Source organism: Triticum urartu, chromosome 7 (assembly GCF_003073215.2).
Source record: "Triticum urartu cultivar G1812 chromosome 7, Tu2.1, whole genome shotgun sequence".
Taxonomy (NCBI): Eukaryota; Viridiplantae; Streptophyta; class Magnoliopsida; order Poales; family Poaceae; genus Triticum; species Triticum urartu.
In genome coordinates, this window is record NC_053028.1 from 17,700,529 (window position 1) to 17,709,078 (window position 8,550).

Consider the following 8,550-nt stretch of genomic DNA (forward strand, 5'->3'; position numbering starts at 1 on the left):
ATGGGTACACTTGTCAGAACACTATTTACAATTTTTACACCATTATCGATATCTAGTCACACAACTAATACACATGCATATTGATCTCCTTCTTAACAGTTGAGAGAGGTGCAGGACAAGCTCCTAGAAACGAAGCGCGTAGAAGCACTTCAAGAGGAAATAGCGGGATTTTTGCTCGACCAGGTCATAAATGCGAAGGGAGAATACTATTACCCGCTACCGCCCCCATCGAACAGGTCATGAACCACTTCCAATTGTCATCGTGCTCCGAAGGCACCAATTCGGCTAATGCCACTGGCTCCGAAGGCAACATGCATATGTAGGAGAAATTGTATATAGCTATACATGTGTGTATGTGTAAATTAATATGGTGGTTTGTGAGACATTGATGATATATATATATGATTGGTTCTACTAGAAATTCTATTTATATATATATGCATAACGTGTACAATGTGTAGTACTGTAAAATACTAGCAAACGAAAAAGAATTAAAATGGAAAACACAAAATTAAATGAAAAAGAAATCATAAAACCAAAAACCCCCCAAACATTTTAGTACCGGTTGGTGTTACCAACCAGTACTAAAGGGCTCCCAGCCCCCGGAGCTGGCTCGTGCCACGTGGTTGCCCTTTAGCACCGGTTCGTGCAGAACCGGTACTAAAGGGGGGGGGACTTTAGTGCCGAAACGTTAGTGCCGGTTCCTAAACCGGCACTAAAGGGCCTTACGAACCGGTGCTATTGCCCGGTTCTGCACTAGTGCCTGCTGCAATTGATGATGCACCTGTGGGTCTCGGATCTCCTGACGCATACTGAGTTAGGCAATCCAGGTTGCCGGTAGCTGGTGATCAACTTAGGCTAGAGGACCCTGCCTGTAGTATGGTTCAGTGTCAAACAATGGCTCTTCCCTGCTCGATCTCGATGATCATGTTGTGCAAGATGACACAGCAAGTCATGATCTCCCACATTTGATCTTTCGACCAGGTCTGAGCAGGGTACCAGACAACAACAAATCGAGATTGGAGCACACCAAATGCCCGCTCGACATCATTCCTGCAAGCCTCCTGCACCTTGGCAAAGTGGGACTTCTTGCCTCCTGGCACAATGTTTGAGATAGTCTTCACAAATGTAGAGCATCTTGGATAGATGCCATCAGCTAGGAAGTACCCCTTGTTGTAGTGCCGCCCATTAACCTCGAAGTTGACCGAAGGAGAATGACCTTCAACAAGCTTGGCAAAGACAGGGAAGCACTGCAGCACGTTGATGTCATTGTGAGTTCCTGGTATACCAAAGAAGGAGTGCCAGATCCAGAGGTCCTGTGTGGCCACCGCCTCAAGTACCACACTGCAAACGCCTATGGCGCCTTTGTACATCCCCTGCCAAGCAAATGGGCAGTTCTTCCATTTCCAATGCATGCAGTCGATGCTTCCAAGCATCCCAGGAAATCCTCTTGCTGTATTCCGTGCTAGGATCCGAGCAGTGTCTTCCGCATTGGGTGTTCGCAAGTATTGCGGTCCAAACACTGCCACCATTGTCCGATAGAACTTGTAGAAACACCCAATGGTGGTGGACTCGGCCATGCGCCCATAGTCGTCGAGTGAATCACCGGGAGCTCCGTGTGCAAGCATCCTCATTGTTGTCGTGCACTTCTGGATCGAGGTGAATCCAAGTTTGCCGGTGCAATCCTTCTTGCACTTGAAGTAGCTGTCGAACTCTCGGATGAAATTCACAATCCTGAGAAAAAGCTTTCGGCTCATCCGATAACGACGCCAAAATGTTTTGTCGCCGTGCAGTGGAGCGTCGGCGAAGTGGTCGGAGTAGAGCATGCAGTAGCCTTCGAGACGATGTCGGTTCTTTGCTTTCATCCGCCCCGGCGCCGAGCCACCTCGCCACGGCTTTTCATTGCTCGCCAGCAGGCCGGCGAGGGCGACGAGGACCATGAGATGTTCTTCTTACTGGACGTTGGCCTCGGCTTCCTCCTCCAGCAGCGCGGCGAGCGATTCCTCGTTGTCCGAGTCCATTGCCGAGGCAGGAAAATCGCCCAACACCTTGCGGGCGCGGTGGGCGCGTACCCGCCGCTACTCTGCCTCTCCGAGGCCGGAAACGCCGAAAAAATTGCCCAGCTGCTGGTGGTGGGGCTGCCTCAGCGAAACTATGCTCTTTTTCCGGCGGGGATGGGCTATCTAGCGGTGGCGGGCGGTGGGCGGCACCGGGATACAGCCGGTTGGCGGCCGAGTGCGCGGGGGTGGGAGGCGAATATGGAAGAAAGACTTGACTTTTCGCCTGACGGCCGGTGTGGCTAGACGTGCTTTTCCCTTGCGCCGGAGCCCCCGAGCGCCCGCAGTGTGCCGGGTTCGTCCTGCAATCGCCGCACCCAAAAACGGGCCGAACCGGCGGATTTCGGCGTCCTGGGAGCGCGACTGGGGCGTTTTTTCGGCGCCGGCGCCGAAAAAGTCGCCGGGGGGGGGGGGGGGGGGGGGGCTGTTGGAGGCACGGCTGGAGATGCTCTCACACTTGGTGTCTAGATGATAGAGGCCCCTACGAGCTATGGCACCCCCCCCCCCCCCCCCCCCCCCCCCCCCCCCCCCTGCCCCCTTTTTTCCCTAAAAAAACACATAGAATGGTTCCTGCTTTCTTTGGCTTATCTCTGTTGTCCAGTAGGCAGGAGTTAGAGTGGTTACTATATTAGTAACCCGAGATGTCTATTTTGTTATTGGTACTAGTAAGAATAAAAAAATGAATAAGCTTATCTCTGGGGCAGTAAGCCATTTCAGAGCAAGAGCGACAATTTTTTTTTTTTTTGCATTATTGGTTCATCTTGTCTCTGAGGCCTATTTTGACTATCTATATCATGGTATTAATTCTTACTTTTGATATCGTGGTATCAATGTCCTTTATATTTATAAATAAGTCTCATTTGATAGTTTTCTCGGACATATATTGCTATATACATCTAATTCCTGTAGAAGGATTGAAGAAATCCCGTAGATGGATTAATATAATACAACTTGACCGTGGATATCCAAATGCTACTTTCCAATAAATTCGCATAGATACACTGGTGCTCATTCTGGCTCTCATAGTACTAATGCTCTCGAGACCATCCGGAGTGTATTCCCCGAAACGTTTTCTAGGGTTTCGAGTGGAACGGCGGCGCTCGGGCGATCCGATCTCCCGAGGCGCGATCTGAGATCTTCCGGCCGTGATCTTCCGCCCAGACTCCGTTCCTCTTGCCCGCTCCTTGGCCGTGTGCTCGGGGTGATCAAGGGGGGTCCTGGCGACCCTGCCCACCCTTGGTAACGCGCGGGACGAGCAAGGGTCGAGGTCAGGGGGATCGGCGGCGATGTCTGGTTCTTCAAGGAACGCTGGTAAGGAGAGAGAAGGGATGGAGAGGTTGATGGAGAAGATGAATCTGACAGACAGGGAAAGTGCAAAGCTCGTGGTGGATGATTAGGAGGAGGCGCAAGGAGATCTAATCCTGGCGGTGGTGGGCAAGGTTATGAACAGAAGGGTTTTACACATAAACACCATTGAGGAGGCGCTGCGCCCTGCCTGGGATAATGTTAGGGGTTTGTCTTTCAGCTCTGTGGGGGACAACATGTTCTTGGCTAGTTTCGAAGGGAAGAGGGAGAGAGACAAAATTTTTGAAGGTGGCCCGTGGATGGTAGGTAAGCATGCAGTGGTGCTAGAGATCTTTGATGTGAGAAATAGGCCATCGGACTTGAAGTTCGAGATGATGCAGATCTGGGCTAGGGTTATCAATTTACCTTTCAATCTGAGATGTCACCCTTGGCCAGAAAGAATTGCAAAACTGTTAGGGAAGGTCATCAAGATAGATGTGGATGCAAGGGGTTTTGCTTATGGAGAAGCCCTTCGTGCAAGAGTATGGATCAATGTCAATGAACCGCTGATGAGATGGGTAAGGTTGGAATCGGCAAGAACAAAGGAGGATGTTTTCTATGATATACAATATGAAGCTCTTCCGTATTTCTGCTTCTCATGTGGCAGACTGGGGCATGCAGATCAATACTGCCTGTCGCCGGCACGGAGAGATGATCAGGGAAATCTTCCCTATGGAGAGAACCTGAGGGTGCCACTACGAAATAAGAGATGGAACAATGGACCCGATAGAGGGGGGTGGAATCAGTCCAGGTATCCTGCAGGAGAGGAGGAGGAAGAGGATGTAGATGTGGAGAAAGGAGAGGAAGTTACCTCCCCTAACAAAGCTGCCAAGGGCAAGGTGCAAGCAGCTGTATATCATTTTAACGCGAGAGATGGCAGTGGAGTAGGAAGGGGAGGCCCAAATCATAGAGGAAGAGGCCAGTTGCATGGTAGAAACCAGGTGTACCGGAGGGTGAACATGGATGGGTAGAGTGGAGTAGGGGGGTCAGGTAATATGCCCCTTATGCTGGTCGATCAGGGGACACTAATCAAGAAGAGGACAAATGATGAGGACTTGTCAAGCGAGTCCCAGTCAGACAGCAGAGATTCGAAGAAGATGAAAGCAGTAGGGGAAAACAGCTTGTTAATGGAGGCGGCGGCTGCTGGACAGCCCCGCCAGGATCAATGAATCTGTTTGTGTGGAACTGTCGTGGGCTTGGGAACCCGGAGACAGTTCGAGAGCTCCACCATCTGGTGAGAGTGGAAGCGCCGCCTTGGTCTTTATCTCTGAAACAAAGATCGAGGGTTCAAGAGTGGCAGACTTGACTAAACGTTTGGGTTTTGCCGGGTGTGTACCCGTAAGCAGTTCTGGCTTAAGTGGCGGATTGGCCTTATTTTGGTCGCACGAAGTGGATGTAACTTTGAACAACTATTCAGATCAGCATATAGATGTAAAGGTAGAGAATGTGGGGTCGGATCGCAAGACGTGGCGCTTCACTGGATTCTATGCTAAAGCCCATCGAAGTGATAGGTCCCAGAGTTGGGATCGATTGAGACAGTTGAATGCACAAGGCTCTATGCCGTGGCTCTGTGGGGGAGACTTCAATGAGATCATTGACAACAGCGAGTATTTCGGGTCACATGATAGAGCGGAGTGGACGATGGCAGGTTTCCGTGAGGTGATAGCGGATTGTGAATTCCATGACTTGGGGTTCACGGGTATCCCTTACACGTGGGACAATAGACAGGAGGATGATGCTAATGTGAAAGTTAGACTGGACCGGTTTCTTGCAAATCCGGCCTTCTTGAGCCTGTATGAAGCAACCAGAGTTCGGCACGTGCCTTCCCCAAGGTCGGACCATTGCTTAGTAGCAGCCCGCATTAAGAAACTAGATGCGGATGACGGGGTGGGACAGCGTCTGTTTATGTATGAGGACGCGTGGCATCGGGAAGAATATTACGTATCCGCAGTGGAGAGTGGCTGGGTGCATGGGACGGGGAACTTTTCCCTCGGGGACCTCCAAAGAAATTTGGTACACATGAAAGGACACCTCACTGACTGGAAAGCAAAGAAGTTTGGTGATGTTAGAAGGAAATTGAAGAAGCTGAGGAAGGAATTTGAGAGGGAGAAGAGCAATTCCCTGTACAGGGGATCATCTCAGCGGGAGAAGGATCTTGCCAGGCAGCTGAATGAGCTTTTACTGAGTGAGGAAATAATGGCGAAGCAAAGATCCCGAGTCACCTGGCTGCGTGCGGGAGACCGGAACACTGAGTTCTTTCATGCACAATCTACTGCTAGACGCGCGCGCAACAGGATCTCGGCATTGGTGGACTCCGATGGACAGGTCTGTGAAAGCAAGGAGGCCATCCATGAAGAGGTCCAGACTTTCTATACCAATCTCTATACAGCACAGGAAGAGTTGGTTATAGACGAGGTGCTGCATCATGTTCCGGCTAAGGTTACTGAGCAAATGAACGAGTGGCTGTCGAGACCGTTCAGAGCGGAAGAAGTGAAGGTAGCGCTATTTGGAACGGCTTCAATGCGGGTTTCTACCAACGGCATTGGCACCTGATCGGGGAGGATGTGACTGCTGCCGTCCTCAACTTTCTGAATGGGGGACAAATGTCGGAGTCAGTAAACAGGACTGTGATTGTTCTAATACCAAAGGTTAAAAATCCTCAAAACATTACTCAATACAGGCCCATCTCCTTGTGTAATGTTATTTATAAGATGTGTTCTAAAGTTTTGGCTAACCGTCTTCGTGAGATTTTAGATGAAATCATATCCGAAGAACAAAGTGCCTTTGTGCCAGGACGGCTCATAACTGATAATATCTTAACTGCATATGAGTGCGTCCACGCAATGAAGAGGAAGAAAGGGAAGCAGGGATGGTGTGCAGTTAAGATCGATATGATGAAATCATATGATCGAGTGGAGTGGGACTACCTACAAGGCATCATGGTCCAACTCGGTTTCTCTGAGGACTGGATATCTCTGGTGATGAAATGTGTAAATTCTGTATCCTTCCAGGTCAAAGTTAATGGGGAGCTCATTCCTTCTTTTCACCCGTCAAGAGGCCTGCGTCAAGGTTGCCCAGTCTCCCCTTACCTGTTTCTGTTATGCGGGGAGGGCTTATCATGCATATTGAAAAATTATGACGGGGGTGGATTGACAGAGGCATTAGTGCGGGATTGAGGTCCCCATGGGTTTCACACCTGCTATTTGCGGATGATTGCTTGATATTCATGAAGGCAGATAGCAGAAGTGCAGTACGTCTCAATGAGATTTTGACTGCCTATAGCCTTGGCTCAGGCCAAAGTGCTAATAAACACAAAGTTCAGTGTTCTTCAGCCCAAAGTGTGGGGCATCGATGAAGAGAGGTGTGAAGAATGTACTGCAGATTCAGAGAGAGGCACTCTCGGAGAAATACTTGGGCTTGCCAACCGCAGCAGGGAGGATAACAGACCAGAATTTCGAGCATATTGTTGAGGGGGCAAGGTCAAGGGTTCAAGGGTGGGATTTCCGGAAAGCCTCGAGTGCGGGGAAAGAGGTGCATATCAAGTCAGTGGTCCAAGCTCTACCGGCCTTCTCTATGAGTTGTTTCAAACTCACTAAAGGCTTGTGCGGTAGAATTATGACAGTAATGTCCAAGTATTGGTGGGCAGGATCTCTTGACAAGAAAGGTATGCATTGGCAAGCATGGCCGAAGATGGCTACCCCAAAGTCTAAGGGGGGCTAGGTTTTCGCGATCTGGAGCTCTTCAATGATGCAATGTTAGCCAAGCAAGCTTGGCGACTGCTAGTAGACCCAGAAAGTTTATGTGCAAGGGTCTTGCGAGGCCGTTACTACCCAGAGGGGGACTTCCTTCAGGCTGGGTGCCCGGCTAGTTCATCTCGGACTTGGCGGGCGATTTTACAAGGACGGGATGTCCTAAAACAAGGTCTGATCCGTCGGGTGGGGAACGGACAAACAACTGAGATCTGGCATGACCAATGGATAGATGGTACGCCCTCAATGAAGCCTATCTGCAGGTTGTCTAATGAACCTGTGCAGCTTGTTTCTGACTTGATGCACGAGGAGAATGGGCAGTGGAACACGGAGCTGCTCCAGAAACTATTTCTGAGGATGGACGTCGACGCAATTTTGAACCTGCCGAGACCAAGGACAAATGAAGATGATTTCTAGGCCTGGGCCTGGGACCGTTCTGGCGTTTTCTCAGTCAGATCGGCCTACCGTGTGCTGAAACAGAAAAAGGATGAAGGTCTCAGCTTGGCGGGCAGCTCATCAGGAGAGGAGGAAAGTTGGAAGCGCCTTTGGAAACTGAATGTTCAACCCAAATTTCGTATCTTCTGGTGGAGGGTAATGAAAGGGTTCCTACCTGCCAAGGCGGAGCTCGCAAGGAGACACATTGGCGAGGATGTGATCTGTGCATTGTGTGGACACGAGGATGAGACTTTGTTTCATTCTCTGGTTACCTGCACCCATGCACAAGTGTTCTGGGCAGAGGCTCTCAGGTTTTTTGGCTGTACCCTTCCTACAATGCTACCTATGACTTGGACAAGGGATCTCCTCGACCCCAGCTTCATCGCAAAGGAGGATGCAGCCGTGGTAATCTCGGTGATGTGGGCAATATGGAGCGATCGCAACAAGTATACTCATGGTGAGCGGCAGTACCAGCCGCTTAGGTCTATGAAAATAATTCAGGAGCATCTGAGAGCCCTGAATATACCAGCCAGCGACACGGCCGTACAGCGGCGTAAAGAAAGGTGGAAACCCCCGGCAGAAGGGGTGGTGAAGCTAAATATGGATGCTGCAACTGATGCTACTGGAGGCAGAGCTGGGACGGCGGTAGTCGCAAAAAATCACAAAGGATAATTTCTGGCAAGAAGGTATGTCTCTTATGAGGGGCTCACTGATCCATATGTGTGCGAAGCAATGGGATGCAGAGATGCCATGTTGCTAGCCATGGACAGAGGATGGCATAGAGTGGAGATCATATCAGATTGCAAACCAGTAGTAGATGATTGGAACGCTGGGATACACTGCTCGGTGAGTGGCCCTATCTTCAGAGAGATGTCTTCATATCTCTCGCTTTTCCAGGGGGTAGAGATTCAGCACAATGGAAGAGAAGCCAATGAAGTAGCTCATTTGTTGGCTAGGCATGGTGT